Source organism: Stenella coeruleoalba, assembly GCF_951394435.1.
Source record: "Stenella coeruleoalba genome assembly, chromosome: 16".
Lineage (NCBI taxonomy): Eukaryota > Metazoa > Chordata > Mammalia > Artiodactyla > Delphinidae > Stenella > Stenella coeruleoalba.
Genome location: NC_137162.1, coordinates 17,739,206 through 17,755,979, shown reverse-complemented (window position 1 = coordinate 17,755,979; position 16,774 = coordinate 17,739,206). Strand labels below are relative to the sequence as shown.

Below are 16,774 nucleotides of genomic sequence, written 5' to 3'. Positions count from 1 at the left end.
AATGCATATGGCTGTGGGAAGGGAGGGAGAAGCAGAGGGTGTTGCAAAGCCTTATCAAACGTGTTTTTTTTTTTTTTTTTTTTTTTGCGGTATGCGGGCCTCTCACTGTTGTGGCCTTTCCCGTTGGGGAGCACAGGCTCCGGACGCGCAGGCTCAGCGGCCATGGCTCACGGGCCCAGCCGCTCCGCGGCACGTGGGATCCTCCCGGACCGGGGCACGAACCCGCGTCCCCTGCATCGGCAGGCGGACTCCCAACCACTGCGCCACCAGGGAAGCCCAAACGTGTTTTTTTTGAAGGGAGATGTTATAGGAAACCATGGCTGATCAGGAGACAGTGTGGCCTGCTAGGGCAATGGAGGCCTGGGTTCTGGGCTTCCCCCTCCTACTAAGTGGATGCCTCACCCTCGCCGGCTGCTGCACCTTTTGGGGTCTCAGGTGCCCTTGAGAATAAAGTGAAGGTTATTAGATCCGGTGATGCCCCCTCCACACCCGCACTCATACCCACACGGGTCGTCTAGCTGGGATGCTGTCAGCACTGACTTACACTTACCTAAAGCAGAAGAGTGCATGGCGATAAGTCCTGCTGTTGTCGAAGCACCCTCCCTGGGTCTTGGCCACTCGCTGGACTTGAGCAGCACCTCTCTTCTAGAACATATCATGAGTTCTAATCTGTGTTAAGTTGTCCTCCCAACGGCAGGATCACCAGAGCCAAAACGACCCCATGCAGAGTTCCTTTGAACAGTTCAGTAGTTGAGCCCGTGGAAGGCGGGGTGGCTGCTTGGAGCAGTGGGGGTCCAAGAGGGTCCCCAAACCAGCAGCCTCCACATCAACTGGAATTGCGAGAAATGCAGATTCTCAGGCCCTGACCCAGGCCCACTGAATCGGAAACTACAGCATGGGCCCAGCAATCAGTATAACAAGCTCTCCAGGAGACTGTCATGCTCACTGGAGTTTGGGAACGACTGGCTTGGAGTATCTTGCTCTCTGGCTAGTGTGGCGTCAGCAGGTGTTCAGTGGGTTGCTACTTAACACAAGCTGGCATGAATCCGATCGAGTGGGACCTCAGCCCCCAGTTCCCCTTGAACTGTATCTTCTTTAGCCACCTCTTAGAAGCCTTTTCTTTCTGGTCCTACCGTAGGACTAGGGCTCCATGGCAAGAAGTGAGCTTACAGAGTCAATGCGCCTACGACCTGGATAAGAATCTGGCCGAATAGGACCTCTCTGTCGGTGAGGCAGCCACTCCTCCACACAGAGTCGGCAGGAAGTGGTATCGGTTTCTGATTTTGATATTAGCCGCCCGACCAAATACAGTGAGAGAAACCTAATGCAGCATTTCCATGAATTTCTGCAGGCCTGATACTCGGAACACGTTCAAGTATTTGAGGTCTGCTAGCAGTGAAATGAACACTGAGCAGCAAAGCAGCCCCATATGGGGGCAAAGGCACTGCGGCGGTTGTCTGTGGGCCTGGGTCAGGCCTTACCTTGACTACTAACTGACTGCATGATTCTGAGTGATTTCTTTCACCTGAAAAGGCCTCATTGGCCTCGCCTATAAAATAGAGATCACAAGGGATCTCCAGAGCCGCTTGCGTCTCCAGCCAGCGTTTTTGTTTGGTGATGATGCCTTGCAGTCTTAAAGATTTTGGACTCGAGAATGGTGACGAGTGACTTTAAAATGGAAAGACAGAGGAGGATAGGCTGGACCGTGAGGCAACAGCAACCCTGCTTCTTCCAGAGCTCGCTGAGCCGTGGGTGGTGTAGGCTGTAGCCATGATTCTGCATTCTAAATCCCACCCGGCTATGCCTGTCCTTCTGTCTAGATTCTAGAGTGATTTGCCTTATTTGATTGTCTTGGAGACATTGTGATTCTGTAGGGGTCACTGGCCCCTTCTAGAAGAAGGCTCATCTCTAAAATGCAGGCCTCTGCTTATCTGAATCTTAAAGCTAGAGGCAGTTAGAGTGGTGTCTCATTTTTCTCTCCCCGCTAAACTCAAGGAGCACTTTTTTCCTCTTCCTGTCACAATCTCAAGGATTCTGCCCAAAAAGCAGGTGCAAAGCCCTGTCTAACCCCTCCGGTTTCCCTGAGGTATGGGCTTTATACAATGTTTTGCTTGTTAAACGTTAGCTTTCTGAGCTGACGACTCTCTCTCTCTCTCTCTCTCTTTTTTCTTCCTCTAAAGACCATTGCATAACAGTCTCCTGTTTTAAACTTTTGCCAAATCCTACACTTCTCACTGTCGGAGGTTACCACAAGTGTTTGAACAGGTAACTTCTACCTTTGAACTTCTATTGCAACAGGTTCAAAGGTTCCAGGAGGGCTGGTTAGCCACTCTCATTGGCTTCAGGTGTGGTCCCGACTCGGGCGCTGAGGAAAGGCATCATCACTAAAGGAAACGTCCGGACTCAGGAGGCTGAATGTGGTGCTGAACGAGTACAGCCAGCTGTGAGGGCCGCGTCTCCTGGACCCCGGAAGTGAGAGTATTCTTACAAGGTAAGCTGCAATAATGCTACCTGCTCCATAGCTTATATGTTTATGGGAGAGCAGAGGTAGGGTTGGTTGGGGAGAAGACAGTGGGCCGTGTGTCTATTCTCAGCCTAAGGCTCTTTCACAACATGAAATAACATTTGGTTGAATAGTAATCTCAGCTGACTTGAGTGGGAGGCAAAGAAAAAAATCAATTGAAAAGGGGGTGGAGACATGGAAGGGGCTCTGAATGTTGGCAGGAGATGGACTTGGAAGAGAGAGTTGTTAATTTCACTAAATGCAAATAAAACAGACTTAAAAGCTTTAAAGGTTATAACCAAAGCCAGGATGTGGGTCTCCTTCATCTTCCATTTAGAAATGTCTGTATCAATATGATTAGAAAGGCCATCCATCAGCTGCTGCTAACAGCCCTTCCCATTTGGAAGGGAGCAGGGAAGGGAATTCTTAACAGACTTTCTATCCCATGCTGGTGTCTGTACAAGATATGTGATGTGCATGACCTCATTGGTTCGTTACCTCCTGAAAGATAGGTGGTGTAGTTCTCATATAACAGATGAATAATGTGCCTCTGGGATGTTAAACAGAGCAGCCTGGGCTGCATAGCTAAGAGGAGGTGGGGCAGAAATTTGAGTCCTGGTCAGAATGTCACTACAGCCTGCTGCATGACGCAGAATTCTTGGGGGCTGTGAAAACCTTCCATCATTCCCTCAGATCTTGGGGGTGTCCCTCATGCATGTAGGATTGAACAGGAATGCACCCCTAGATGCTAGAGCTTTAGAATGACCCAGACTCTTCTGTACTTGAGCATTTGATCCTGGAGGAAGCCATCTTCTCCTGGTCCTAAGCTCTTCGTCGGGTTGGTAAAAGAAGACAGCACCCAGGGAAGAGCCCAGTAGCATTATAATGGCTGAGACTTGACACCCACCCTGCCATCCTCTGCTCGTCGCTGAAGGGAGCTGCCCCTGTGGGAGGTGAGCTTGGAAACTAAGCAAAGCCAAGTGTTCCTCCAGCCATGAGATGAACCTGAAGATGGAAAGGCAGAGGGGACACCCTCATCTTCCCATACTTCATCGTTCTTCCATGTCTAAAGTGGGCTCCCGTGAGGCCAAGGGACCAGCGCTTATGTTCCCTGAGATTGGGGCACAGCTCGCTTTGGCTTTTATGGTTGGAGGCTTTTAGGCCCTCCTCTGTGTAGAGAAGGAATCCCGATCTAACTCTAGTAAAGAACTGAGCTTGTGCTGGAATTACCTTGACCCTTCTTAAAGGAACCAAGGCTGGGGAAAGTGCTGCTTGATTCTGGGGTGTCTGAGAGGTGGTGGGGAGGGGTGGGGGCAGGAAGGGGCAGGAGAACTTGTTCTTTCTGCCTTCAAATCTGAGAATGGACGCTCCCATGCCCTTCTGTGGCCACAGCCGTAGGTGAATCCAGTGAGACTACTGCAGGTCCTGAGGCCCTGTAGACCAATCCCCAAGACTCTTTCAGGGCGTCTGCACATTCAAAGCAATTTTTATAATAATACCAAGAAGTAATTTGTCTTTGCCACTGTCGTTGTCTCACGAATATACAGTGGAGTTTTCCAGAGGCTCCGAGATGCAGGATCAATCTGACAGCTAACGGCGTGTGTGCTTGTGGATTCCTGATTTTAAAATTTCCCAGTTGTGATCGGGGAGGTGAGGGAGGCAGCAAATTTGGGGTACGAAAAGGATGTGTCAGAGGAAAGGAACAGATCTCCGTGGCTGTCCCTGTCGTTCCTGACGTGCTCGTTTTCTTGGCTTTATCAGCACTGCTTCGGGGACTGAGGCAGGCTCACTGGGGACTGGAGAGTGGGTGACACAGTGCACGGCCGGCCGGCAATGCTGGCCAGGCCAGGCTGGCCTCCAGGTGTCCCCACAGTCTTGGGAAGGCTGCGAGGGCCACGGTGCCCTGTGGCTGGACCTCCCTGTCCTGGGAACCCGGGGAGGGGGTCTCACCTCTCTGACACTGGCGGTCTGCAAGGGGCACCTCAGTCATCTCCGTCTGGTTTTTGGTCTCGGTTTAGCGGTCGTCAGACCAACAGGGAGAGCGTGAGCTGCGTGGATGCAGGCTGTCTTCTGTGTCAGCCCTTAGGGACTGATGGTAAAGGCTTTGAAACCGAGCCAGGAGAGCTTTAGCGGCTTTTCTCCTCCTGGTCAGAACGCTTCCACTTTCAGTTGTGAAAGAAAAACCAGGAAGTGAAGTCCCCGAGCACGTTAGAAGCCGGCCATGGCCTGACTCCTGACACGGGGCAGCTCGGACAGGGCCCTGACAGCTCAGACGGCTCAGAACCGGGCACCCTCAGCCTGCAGAGATGCTCTGAAGCCCCTGTGACCCTGGAGGGACCGGGGGTGAGGGGAGAGGCCAGGGACTCGTGCCACGAGGAAGTCAGAGCCAGGAGGCCCCATTCACTGGAAGCACCAAGAGATGCGGCCCCCTCGCAGGGTAAGGGGGCAGCTGGAGGGGGTACTTAGTGAGGGGTCTCGTGGGCATGGGGCAGAAGCCCCGGTGGCATCCTGACCCCCAGCTCTGGCGAATCTGCCGCTTGCTGTGTCACAGGCACGTGTCAGTGCTCACTTTCTCCCTGGTCTCTAAGGGACTTCTTTAAACCCTCCTCGGGCTTCCCTGGTGGCACAGTGGTTGAGAGTCCGCCTGCCGATGCAGGGGACGCGGGTTCGTGCCCCGGTCCGGGAAGATCCCACATGCCGCGGAGCGGCTGGGCCCGTGAGCCATGGCCGCTGAGCCTGCGCGTCCAGAGCCTGTGTTCCGCAACGGGAGAGGCCACAACAGTGAGAGGCCCGCATACCGCAAAAAAAAAAAAAAAAAAAAAACCCTCCCCATCAGGAGGGTGGAGGAGAAGGCAGATTGTGGAGGAGTCCTTTCTCCTGCCTCTCTTGGGGAAGGGGAACCACAACCCGGACCCCATTTTGTGGGCCTGAGCCTCTGCCTATAGCTCGCCTGTGCTGCACTGGGTGTTGTCCTCAATTTTCCTGATGGATTTTCAGCCCTTCTGAGGGGAAGAGCTGCCCGATGCATGACTAATGGAATGGTTTCTGGATGAAGTTGGATCTGTTTTAAGGAGTAGGGCCACAAGTTGAATCTAAGATGAACTTGACCTTCAAGGAGTGAGTGTTGGAAAGGGACTCCATAGTTGGGGCTTACTACCTTCTCTGGGTATCCATCTTGTTGGTGATTTGAAAAGTAGGATTGGATCTGTAGCTCCAGTTTGTAGGTAATTGGTATTATCTAACAGAGGCAGTCTTAAAAAATAATAGAATTAAATTAAACTAAATTTAATTTAATTTAAAAATAAAAGATTGGTTCAGTTAAAAAAAAAAAAGGAATAATTGGTTTTGGTGATCCCTCCCTCTGTATTCCAGCGTGAGAGTTACTTTATGGTTGTCCCCTCCAATGGACAAGTATTTGAGGTGAACACAGAATAATCTTGGAAGAGACTTGGTATAAAATCTTGTAGGCATCACTTGTATGCTTGGCACAATAAAAGGGACAAAAACTGAAATAAAACAGGAGTCCCAAACACTTATAGAAGAGGCAGGCAATAGAGCGAAGTCAAGTGGGTGATATGGAACAAGATGCAGGTGAGAGGCGAAACGCAAGGCAGGTGCTCCCAGATAAACATACTCCAACTTGACGGGGTCTCTTCAAACATTATCCAGACCAAACAGGATGCTTCAGCCGAGCATTTGTTGAGGCCCTGACCTGAAATAGTCTTTTCTCCCAACTTTTAGTCTAACTCTCTGGGGGCAATGACACCTAAAATAATATCAGTGTATCATTGAGTGCCTAGGCCCTAAACCCACAGATGCTAGAGGGAGGCTGTGGGTCCAGAAAGGAGAAAGGAAGGAAACTATGGGGGAGGGGGAAGAGGAAGCCAGTTACGCACCAGCTCAAAGTGGGTACTCTGCCATTTCATTAAGACGGTATGAGGAGATGGGTGGTTAAGAGAGGTGAAGCCACCTTCCCAAGATCGCAAAGCAGCCAGCTGTCAACTGGAAGAGAAGCTGCAGTTGGTGTGATGTTAAAAACCGTGTTCCATCCACTCCTGTGTAGAATTAACCTCTCTCTGGATTTCCTAGAAATTTTCATTTTTAAAAAGATCCTTATGTATGGTGACCCGGGCAGATATTGACTTCACATATTTATTAGAGACTTTTCAGGTTGACATTTTTCTAGAATGTAAATATTACAGCTACCATTCGTTGAATATTTAGTGTGGGGCAGCGCTGTGCTTACTGTTCGTTTTGTTTTAATTTATTTATTTAATTAATTTATTTTTGGCTGCATTGGGCCCTCGTTGTGTGTGGGCTTTCTCTAGTTGCAGCGAGCAGGGGCTACTCTTTGTCGTGGTGCACGGGCTTCTCATTGCAATGGCTTCTCTTGCGGAGCGTGGGCTTCAGTAGTTGTGGCACGTGGGCTCAGTAGTTGTGGCTCGTGGGCTCTAGAGCCCAGGCTCAGTAGTTGTGGCGCACGGGCTTAGTTGCTCCGTGGCATGTGGGACTTTCCCGGGCCAGGGCCCCAACCTATGTCCCCTGCATTGGCAGGTGGATTCTTAACCACTGCACCTCCAGTGAAGCCCCTGTGCTTACTCATTTATGGGGCTTTTATCTTTTGATCTTCAAAGCAGTCCTGTGAGGTAGGTATGTTTTTTTGTAGACAGGGGAACCAAGACTTAGAAATAAACTGGACACAGTATGAAGAGATTGCAGCTGGCATTTGAACTCTGGCTCATTTAGTTCTGACGGCAAACTCTGCCTCCATTTCTGATGAGTCTAGTTTAGTGCATGGACCAGAGAATTAGAAACTGGGAGAAACTTTTTTCTTGCAAATCCTCCCACTTTCAAATCCATAGAAATGGAAAGCAGATGCATCCTTGGTTGCCACGGATTGGGAGGAAAGAGGAATGGGGAGTAACTGCTTAATGGGTACAGGATTTCCTTTGGGGATGATGAAAGTGTTTTGAAACTAGATAGAGGTGGTGGTTGCACAACATTGTGAATGTACCAAATGCCGTTGAATTGTTCACTTTAAAGTGGTTAATTTTATGTTACGTGAATTGCACCTCAGAAAAAAAAAAAAACCCTCCCACCTCTAGGCAGGTGAATTCCTAAACCAGGACTTGGAGAGATTTTTAGAAATCAGGAAGGAGGTTTCTGTTTCTGTCTGTCTCACATGCCTGGCCAGCAGATGAACTGACCCTCATTTGGAGTGTGACCTCAGGTGACTCGTGTCCGGAGGCACCCTACGGGGGTGACATGTCCCCAGCAGCCCTGAGGTCAGCCGTCGCTGCTCTCGCCGCACTCTGCTCTAAACACATCCCGGTCTCTTTCTCCCCCATGTGACCGTGCACCATGAGATCAGAAATGTACTCTCTCGTTCTTCCCCTAGCACAGAGCCTGGTATTTTCAGGCTCTTAATTCATGTCATTAGAATAAATATGAGTTTTGGAGTTTGGAAGGTCAGGCAGCCCTTGTACTGCTGTGGTGAGGCCATGGTACCAACCCTCTGTGGGGAAGCTTGTTGTAGATCTCTGGGTCTCCATGGGTCCCTCTACTCTAAGAGTTGTGAGGTTGTGAGTGGCTTGTGGGAGGATGCAGGGGTGAGGTAGGGCTGAGGGAGATGGCAGGGTCAGAGCTTAGAGGTGGACCATGTGATCCCCAGCTAGAAATCCTCTGTTTAAATAGAAATGAGGAGTTGTTAAGACCTTTGTATGTAAGTCGAAGGACAGTTATACTGCAAAGATCATGACCATCTCTTCTCTTTGGGGACATCTCGAAACAGAACACCTGATATTGACAAGGAGTTAGAAACTGACTTAAGTGGAAGAGGGAAAAAGAGAGCTCATCCTCACTGAGGGCTTCCTATGTGCTGGACAGCATACTGGAAAGTCTACCCATAGTATCCCTTTTAAGTAGAGATAATTACCTACCCCTTCTGGTGTGCAGTGGAGGGAAGCTGATGCTCAGTGACATTAAGTAACTGTCCCAGGGCCACATATCTGGTAAGTGGTAGTTCTGTTGCTCTGGTACCTGGAAAGGCAATGGCCTTAAACGTTTGCCACTGGAAAGGAGACTATTGGGAATAAAGTTTCTTGTTTACACACTGAATCTGGTGACCCCTGACTTGCCCGACCAGGTAGCGAGCGGGCTGATTCTGCAGAGACCTCTTTCACAGCCTCCTGCGTCAGCCTGTCTCTACCCTGGCCTGGGTGATGGGGCACTAGCACTTTGTCCAGCCTATCTTTATACAGGCTCTTATCAACTCCAGCGGATTGTGCTGGTTCTCCTGACCTCAGCACTCTCATGATTCACTTGGTCAGCAATAGGCTTGGAAGGCCTTTGGGAATGTTTACTGAGACAAGGACTTCCTCAGGGTAGAGCTGCTGGACTCTGACTTGTTGGAAGCACAGGAGTACATCAAGGTTGACTAAGTCGATCTAAGATCCAGTGGGACTTGTCACTGCCTGTCACCAGCCTATGAGTGGCTCAGCAACTATCCTGTGTGATCTTCATGGACTGAGTTAAGAGGATTTTGGCATTTGACTTAATGAAGGCTTTCCTGATCAATCCCACCCCACCAAGGCCTGGCACCCCAAGGCTCTCTGGTGTTTGTGAACCAAACACCAGCTGTGTAGTGTCTATACCAGGCCCCAGACACTGTCTTACTCAGCCCTTTGGAAGCTTTGTCTTTTTTCCCTTTCAACTAAAATTGGTCCTCTGTCTCCATCAGACATGTCCCTTCACCATTTCCCTCCACGCTTGTCCCACTTTGGTGCCTCTAACCGTGCTGCACCTCTCACCCCACAGCCGGGTATTCCTCGTCCTCTCTGTTACTTAGGTTCATCCAACCTAATATGGTGACTGCTCTCTCCATGGAAAAGTAGATGGAGAGACACAGACAACAATGGAGAAAGGTAGTTTGGTGACAGTGACCCTGGCTGGAATCATAGTTGGGGTCTTACCAGCCATTGGCTTGGTGGGGTGGTCATCCTTGATGGACCCTGGACATAAGACTATTGTCGATACAGCCAGGGGATCAAGGACCACATGACCTTGAGGGTCTGGTGCCCCTTAGACCACCTCCACCTCCTCCAGTCTACACTGGCCTCTCCCTTCTTCACATTCATTAGCTCATCTTGCACGCTGAATCCTTGTATAGGTGATTTTAGTGTTCGATGGACCCATAAGTCCCCAGAGGGCAGGAGCTGTGCCTTCTAAGTGTTTGGTCCTTTGCACACAGCACGGTGCTGGGCATACGCTGAGTCTAAGATCTTGGTTTGCCTCATTCAAGGGAAACTATACGTAAATTTAAAGTGCAGAGGGTAAACGTATCCCTTGCCACATACATCCTTTCTCCAGTATGTATGGAGCAGATGCTCCCAAAGCTGGGGTACATTCCACAGAGCATTTGTTTCCTGCCTGGGGAATTGGCTTTATCCCCTACTGGACTATGAACTCTGAGTGTAGTTTCCCCATGCTGGACACACTGCCCGGCACATAGTAGGTGCTCATATATTCGAATGCTTGTAGGATGAGTGAACCTTGACCTCACTCGGGTCGGGTTGCTTAGTGCTGCCCTTGCTATAGCAGGAAGTCCAGCTGTGGCATTTCTGAGGAGGGCTCAGCGGCTCTCCCCACCCCCCCGACCCCCCACTGTGTGTAGGCGCACATCGTGTCATCGCGGGATTGAGTTTTGCAACCTGTTTCCTCAGTAGACTCCCCTCCCTAGGTGCCTTTCTCTGATCTTGTGCTAATGGTGAGCGAAAGGGGAGGGTGACTTGTTGGCACTCGGTGGGTCCCCACCGTATCTCGGGCACAGTGCTGCATTAAGATAGCCTCTGCCTGGGAGTGCTCACAACTCAGGCTGTCAGCTGAGCCCCAGGAACCCCCGAGACCCAAACCCAAGGAAAGAGCTGATCCGACTCCAACAGCTTTTCCTGTGCTATTCGGTAGCAAAGATATCACCAGTGGATAAGCATCGAAACCCTGAGGGTTTATTTACGGTTATGTTTGTTGGTGGGTCAGGGAACTTTCCCAAGCCTCGCCCTCACCTTCTCTCTGCCAGCCGCCTGACAAACTGGAACTGCTGGGTGTGGCCTAGGAATTGGGCTAGGAAAAACAAAATGTGGGAGATTAGTATCTCTTCCCTGTTTTTTTGGCTTTTATTTTTAAAGATTTTTTGATGTGGACCATTTCTAAAGACTTTTTTGAATTTGTTACCACATTGCTTCTGTTTTATGTTTTGCTTTTTGGCCCTGAGGCCTGTGAGATCTTAGCTCCCTGACCAGGAATTGAACCTGCACCCCCTGCATTGGAAGGTGAAGTCTTAACCACTAGACCGCCAGGGAAGTCCCTCTGTTTCCTGTTTTAGTTATTTAAGCACTCACACAATCTTTCCGGGGTGTGGAAATGACTGCTTCGCCACCCTTGGGGTTTTAACAGGGATTCCCTTTGATAATGCTGTCTTCCTGCTTGGCCACACGTGAATGACCCCGTGGAGGTGACAAGGAGGCCCTTTCCCATCTGCCTGGGGACATCCCATGGGGTGTGTGCTTCAGAGCATGCTGGGTGCCAGGCCCCCAGGGGAGGAGAGCCACTCAGGCCTGGGAATCCGGCCCTGCTTGGTGGAGAAGGCTAGTGCCAGGCGGTGGCCTGAGCACCCAGGTGCTGGTGAGTGGCTGAGAAGTTATCTCGTAGGTTGGGATGTTACACCAGCCTCTGTTCTCAGCAACTGCTGAGAATGTTGAAAGATGCACTTTCGGGTCCCCTTTGGCCCCATGACTCAACCTTCACCTTTGGTTTCTTATCCACTAAGGGGAATGAATGAAAAACGTTTCCACCCTCAGAGCTGCCATCCAGACTGGCCGGTAATGTGGGTGCAGGGAAAAGGCTACTGATGGAATGTAGCTTTAGTGGTGGGAGAGCTGCACTTCTAGAAATGAGGATGAGGCTGTATTCTCAGGTGTAGTCACATGAAATGCCACCAACCAAGGTAGAACTTTCTAAGTCAGCTGCCTTAGTCAGAAGTGGGATAATTCAGAGTTGTTCATTTTACCTTTTTTTTAAAAAAGCATACATATTACAGATTAAATGATACATCCTCTCAAGTGTTACTGTCCCAATGATACCTACTGTAACCTCCCTAATTAAAATTCACCCCCTGCTGTACACTCAATCCTCTTTCCCTAATATAGTTTTTATTCCACAGTATTCTATAATCTAGTTCTTGTTCAGGCTTGTCGCCAAACTCCCAATGAAATCCAACCCCACAAGAGCAGGGTTTCACTGCTATATCCCAGCACCTGGAATGATACCGATGGTATACAGTCAAGCCCTTAAATATCTTTGGCTGAATGACTGAATACTCAAAACTTCTGGACAATCCATTCATAATTTCTCCTCTTCAGTCTGTCTTTTCCTATGAGGATTATTCTTTCAGAAACACAAAAGCATACACTACACTGTCCAAGCGGTTTTTTCCTTTCTACTTGGTAGTATTTCACATAGTTCTTTCCTTATCAGACCTGCTTTATTCTCCTTCCTACCTGCCAAGAATTCCATTGTGTGTAAGTGCTATAATGTATCTGGTTACTCTCCTATCAAGGAAGGCTTTCCTGGTTTCTGACATTATCAGCAATCCTATAGATTAATGATGATGAACAGAATAGCTCATACCTGAGCCCATGTGTCAGGCATTGTTCTAAGCACCGTACAGGTACATGAACTCCTTTAATCACGGTGACAGCCTTATGGGGGAGATACTAGTATTGCCATTTTACAGATCAGGAAACACACAGAAGTTATCTACCCTAGGTCACAAAGCTGACCACAGACAAGGATTGAGCGCAGTATGACTCAGAGTCCATATTCCTAGCGGGTGCCTCAAACAGCCATTTAAAGTGATGCACTTTTTATTGAACTGATGTCTTTCTATGGAATAAATTACTAGTAGAGTCATTAGGTCAAAGGGAACACATTTTAAATTGTGGTAGCGGGCAATGGGCACATCCCTACGGAGGCTGCCCCAAGTTTACGTCTTCGTGATTGATAGTGCATTTTGTACTGTTTCATCATCGCTAATCTAAATGATGGGGAAAAGGCATTTCATTTAAATTTGCATTTTAAGAAACTATAAGTGAAGTTGAATGCCTCTCCCTGGTTTTAAGTAACCTGTTTGTTTTGCCATGAACTGTCTGGTCATGCCCTCTGCCCTTGGTTTTACTGGGTTGTATTTTGTTTTTCATTGACTTCTACTCATTTCTACTGAGGAAATGAGCTCTTTGCCTATCTGGAATATTTGATATTTTTCCCAGTTTATCTTTGACTTTGTCTCTGGTATCTGTTCTGCAGGGCAAATATAAAGTTTTGTGTAGTCAAAGTTGCCAACATTTTCCTTTTATAGGTTCTAGGTTTTGTGTCTGTCTTGAGTCTTCCCCATGCGAAGATTATAAAAAACAATTCTCTCATACTTTTTATCCTCAAATACTCTCATGGTTTTCAATGTTTTATATTTAGTCTTTGATCCATCTCCAATGTATTTTTGTTTTAGGGGTAAGACAGTAATCAACTTTCGGTATTCTCTCTGAATGGCTAGTCACTCGTCGCAACACATTGATTGTAAGTGAAAAAAATCTATCTTGATTTGGACTGCAGTTTAGTATATGATAATAGCATCCACTGGGAGTATTTCAGGATTATCTCATCACATAGATTTGTCTATTTATGACCAATAGAAAACTTCTATAGCTCCACAGTAAGCAAATTTGGTAACATTTGGGTAACCTCTCTGCTACCCACCCAATTCCTGTTACTTTTCAAAAACTTTCTATTTTTGTAAGTTTTATTTTCCTGGGTGAACTTTAACTTTTTAATTTCCCAAGAAAATCCTGTTGGTCTTTACTAGGGTTGCATTAAATGTATAAATTTATTTAGGGAGATTGGACCCCTTAACTGTTTCAAGTATGTCTTTCCATTATTCAAGCCTTTTTATGTCCCGCGGATGTGAACTTTTTAAATGTAGGTTTTACACATTTATTCTTTTTTTTTTTTATAAATTTATTTAATTAATTAATTTATTTCTGGCTCTGTTGGGTCTTCGTTGCTGCACGCGGGCTCCCTCTAGTTGTGGCGAGCGGGGGCCACTCTTCTTTGCGGTGCGTGTGCTTCTCATTGCGGTGGCTTCTCTCGTTGCAGAGCACGGGCTCTGGGTGCGTGGGCTCAGCAGCACGTGGGAGCTTCCCAGACCAGGGCTCAAACCCGTGTCCTCTGCATTGGCAGGTGGACTCCCAACCACTGCACCACCATTTATTCTTATACACTATTGGGAATGGCACCTTTTCCATTATTTTCGAATTAGTTATTTGCACAAAATATAGGAAAGCTATCGACTTTCTGGCTACTGATTTGGTAACTGGCCGCCTAACTGAAATATCTCATGGTTTCTAATTGCCTCTTATTTCTTTAGAGAGATTTTAGGATTCCCTTCTCAGCAATTTTTTTTAATTGGGAAATATGACAATAAATTTTATCTTAGATATAACTGAATGTTGGCCCTTTCTGACTCATTTAAGATAACATGGGTAGCTGAGGTTTACCCTCCTTAGGAACCAATGCTTTTCCATTTTTTAAATTTTGTATTGAAATATAGTTGATTTACAATGTTGTGTTAGTTTCAGGTGTACAGCAAAGTGATTCAGTTACACATATATATAAATATATATATTCCTTTTTTACATTCTCTTCCATTATAGGTTATTACAAGATACTGAGTATAGTTCCTTGTGCTATACAGTAGGTCCTCATATCAGCCTTTTCTCTGACCATGTTTTGCGAAAGAGGATTGTTGTCTCAAATCATGTTGTGTTTTATTTCTTATTAGAAGAAAACTCCATGTGCTACAGAAGAGTAAACTGGAGTAAGGAAAGGTGAAAACTCCTTAGCTCCAGAGCTCTGAGAAAGCTGGGTGAAGGATCTTGCAATAGAACTCTTATCTGGTTCACATTCATTGCATATAAAGGAAAAGGTTATCAGATCCTCCCAGGTATGCTCATGAGGCTATTGGTTTGTAATGTCCTATTGACCTGTTGCCATTACTTTGGGCTTTGTCTATATATATTAACTACGCAGTTAAGGAATGATATGGAGGGCTCCTAAATTGGGGGTGGCAGAAATTTAGGGAAATAACAATGGAGGCTGGATTAGAACTTAAAGCCCAACCGGGAAAGCAGAACTTTCATATACAGCCTCCTTAATAACACACAGGCCCCTTTGGAGTCATTATGAGTTGAGAAGATTTGTGACATAGTCTCTAGGAGAGAGTTAAGTAATTCAGTATGGAAGAATATGTTAATTAACTGCGTGTAAGAACTTGGGGACTGTGGTCTCCCTTTTAATGAACTTTCTATCACCACAGAATGAGCCCATACATGCAAGAGAACAGAAAACCAATTAAGTCCCAATGAGTGTGCCACTTTCTAGAAGGCAGATTTTTTTAAAGCTTATAATTGCAATCTATATCTCATTATTGAATAGAAAATAATTCGTTCTTCAAGAGTAAAAGCAAAGATAATTAGTCTTATTGTCCTTTGAATTCCAAAAACCCAGGGCAACAGAATCATGTATTTCTAGGCTGGACCATTTACCCACTTAACACTGTAGATGACTTCATTTGATAAGATCCATCCTGCAGATTCTTCCAAGCCTGGAGGAGCAGACTGATCCTGACTGGTTTTTTAATATATGTTAGAAATACATCCTTTCACCATCCATCATCCCGAACCTAATACCCTGCCAAAATATTGATCAGGAGTACCTATCTCAAGATTGTCCAGAGTGACTTTTGATAATTTAAGATTGGAGAGTTTGGGGGTGGGAGAGTTTATTAAGGGAGAAGTGGGTCAACTGAGAGTATTTAGAACAGATAATTCTGAACTAGAAAACTGGTCATTTATTCAGCAACCACTCATTGAAAGTTTACTCTGTGCCAGGCATGGTGCAGGCATTGGAAGCACAGCAGTGAACATAACAAAAATCCTTGTTCGGATTAAAGCATCAATTCAGTAGGGGCAATGGACCATAAGGGACTAGGACTATTTCAGATAGCAAACAGTGACATGGAGAAGAGAAATCAGGGTCCATGACAGTGACTGAGGTGGAAAGGGCAATATTAAATAGGGTGATCAGAGAGAGCCTCTGAGGAAATGACATTGGAGTTGAGATCTGAGCTACAAGCAATACACAACCATTTCAGATCTGGGGAAGAGTGTTTCAGGCAAAAAGAAGAGCAGATACAGAGACCCTAAGATGGGAGTGGACTTATGCTTGAAGAGCAGAATACACAGCAGAAAAATAAAATCTTTTAAGTGAAAGGGACTATCAGAAGACAAATTATTTATAGATTATAGGGAGATTCTGAAAGATTCGTAGCAATCAACATAGTTGACCAAAAACATGAATATTAGAGTAGAAGGGGGTCATTTAAGGACTTTATCCAAGGAAAACGGGACAATGAAGACATGCTGCCCCAAATCTTCAAAGGAGCAAAACCCAAAGCTGATTATGGGGTGGTCATAACCTAGGTACCAAGGCTGGTCCTGGGAGCTTGCAAGCAGGTATGAAGGCAGGAGGTGTCCTTCAGCAAGCTTGGGAATTCAACACGTCAGGAGCCAGATGAGTAATGTTGGCTGTGGCCATTCAAACCACAGAGGAAGTGAGGGGCCTGGAGAGTGAGTCAAGGGGAAGGGCTGAGGACAGATGGGCATCCTGGGGTATGGGACTAAGGCGTGTCACTATTACCACATCAGAAAGCGGAGGAAGCTTTCCAATTGGGGCAACCCTGTGGCTTGTTCAAACATCTGTAGATAACCTCAAACAAGAACTCCCAGATACAGTGTAACACAGCTCTCCTTCCTCTTTTCTTTACTGCTATTGCACTTGTCCTTACTCCATTCTTTCCCAACTGGGAGTGACGTTAGGGAAGAGGAAAAGCTTGCAGGGGTTCCGTGGAGTGACCGATCAGAATTGTAATTTGAGTGACACAGGACACATGACGAGAGAGATGGTGGCTTCTCCCCTTGTTTACTTGAACATATCCGGAAGTGTTCATAGTTTCTAAAGTTTAGAATGGCAACCAGTCCAGTACTGGTGTAACCCGAAGGTCTTGCCTTCTCTCAGACCCTCGGTTTCTCCCATTTAAACAGTGAGAGAGTTATATGATACAAATTATGTTATATGATGCAAATCCTCTCTAGTGCTAGCATCGTA

General features: G+C 47.0%; 1 protein-coding gene across 1 annotated transcript in view; it reads left to right on the top strand.

The window, feature by feature from the left end:
- Window positions 1–4,715: 4,715 nt before the first annotated feature.
- The window catches only part of ACSL5 (acyl-CoA synthetase long chain family member 5), a 43,737-nt gene continuing 31,678 nt past the window's right edge, over window positions 4,716–16,774 (top strand). The window contains exon 1 of the mRNA XM_079900317.1: window positions 4,716–4,940. The gene's annotated coding sequence lies outside the window, so the exon portion shown is untranslated. The remainder of the gene's footprint in view (window positions 4,941–16,774) is intronic.